The sequence below is a fragment of the Budorcas taxicolor genome, chromosome 5 (assembly GCF_023091745.1).
Source record: "Budorcas taxicolor isolate Tak-1 chromosome 5, Takin1.1, whole genome shotgun sequence".
In the NCBI taxonomy this organism is placed as follows: domain Eukaryota; kingdom Metazoa; phylum Chordata; class Mammalia; order Artiodactyla; family Bovidae; genus Budorcas; species Budorcas taxicolor.
The window spans coordinates 136,973,769-136,975,362 of NC_068914.1; the positions used below are offsets into that span (position 1 = coordinate 136,973,769).

Below are 1,594 nucleotides of genomic sequence, written 5' to 3' on the forward strand. Positions count from 1 at the left end.
CTGGAAGAGTGCATACATGATTGAAATTATTTGTTCCTTGAGTATCTGGTAGAATTCAACTGTAAAATTTTCTGAGTTTATTGCTTTTTTGTAAAAACAAATCTGACTTCTTTTATTAAGAAACCTGTCCAGGTTAAGTTACTCAACTGGAGGTGAACAACTAGACCTCACACACAACTGATCTTCTGAAACTGCTTTTCCTGGGGAGACTTCACAGCAGCCGACCTGAGTTTCCACCACTGCTCAAAGCAGTCTGGAGCAGTACCCAGGACCTTGCAACAATGTACATCAAATTCCCATGCGAGAAACCCTGGCCCCTGGGCTCCAGAGTTTTTAAGTTGCATATTGAAGAACTAGCCTCTTTGGTGAAATCACAGAAGAGTCTGGAACATTTTAAAAAAATAGATGGTAGCTTCTTCAACATTCTTGTACTGGAAGAGATGAGATCAAAAGCTGGTATTCAGGCCCTGCAATTGTTGCAGGGTGATCAAGTGGAATTGTTGTCCCCAGTACTTTATGACCACCTTAGCTTTTAAGGGTTGAGGACCATCAATCTTCTCCCTGGTAAGAATCCCAAAACTTGTGATTCAGCTACATGATATGATGAATCAGCATCGTGATCTACTCTATCAGCATTCTCCCAGAACTGATTATTTTAAGCACCAGGCTCTGACCAGTCTTCATGGAATTCTTCCTGAGACCAAACTTCTTTTCTGGGAAAGCCAGGCCATAGGAAATGAGTTTTGGACAGGTTGATCCTGTCCAAGAAACCGCTTAGGTTTTCTGTTTCTTCTTAAACCATATTTCATTGAATTTACCAAATTTCCTGTTAAAATTTTCATACCATTCATATTACTTTTTAAATTTCTCCTCTTAAGAAAATTAATTTGCCAATTATTTGCTTTACATTTTTCAAAGAAGCCAGTTTTTTTTTTTTTTACCTTTGTGTTTCTATTACTATAGCTTGTTTTTACATTCATTGATTTCATTCAGTTAACAAATGTTGATTGAGTTCCAACTATTGGCTAAGCATTCTTCTTGGTACTGGGAAAAAAAATAGTTTGAAAATCTCTCACCTGATCAGACATGTCCTTCTAATGTAAATGACACAACCACATAAAGTATATTCTATGTTAAATGTGATATACTCAATGGAAAAAATATATCAGGGTAGAGGAGTTAAGAACAATGAGAATGAGAATAGAGACTTCCTTGGTGGTCCAGTAGCAAGGATTCTGCACTCCTAATGCAGAGGCCCAGGTTCAATCCCTGGTCAGGGAACTAGATACCACATGCCACAATTAAGACTTGGTGCAGCCAAATAAACAAATATTTTTTAGAAAAGAAGAATGAGAATAAGGGTGTAGTTTTGTAAAAGGTGATCAAGAAAGGCCTCACAGAGAAGGTCACATTTGAGAAAGATCTGAGTAAGAGCAGGAAAGGGACTGTGTTTTTCTCAAAAAGAAATCATTGTATGTGGAGTTATCAGCATGCTTCTGGTGTGAGAGCAACATATGGCATGTTTGAGGCTCATCACAATCCTTTATGATTGCTGTGGAGCAAGTGAAAGAGAAAGAATGGAATGAGAAGGAGA

At 37.9% G+C, this 1,594-nt stretch overlaps 1 non-coding gene across 1 annotated transcript; it reads left to right on the plus strand.

Moving 5' to 3' along the window:
• The first annotated feature begins 1,209 nt into the window (after positions 1-1,209).
• Positions 1,210-1,281, plus strand: TRNAR-CCU (transfer RNA arginine (anticodon CCU)). The gene has a single exon. It is a non-coding gene; the product is annotated as a tRNA-Arg (tRNA).
• Positions 1,282-1,594: the final 313 nt, after the last annotated feature.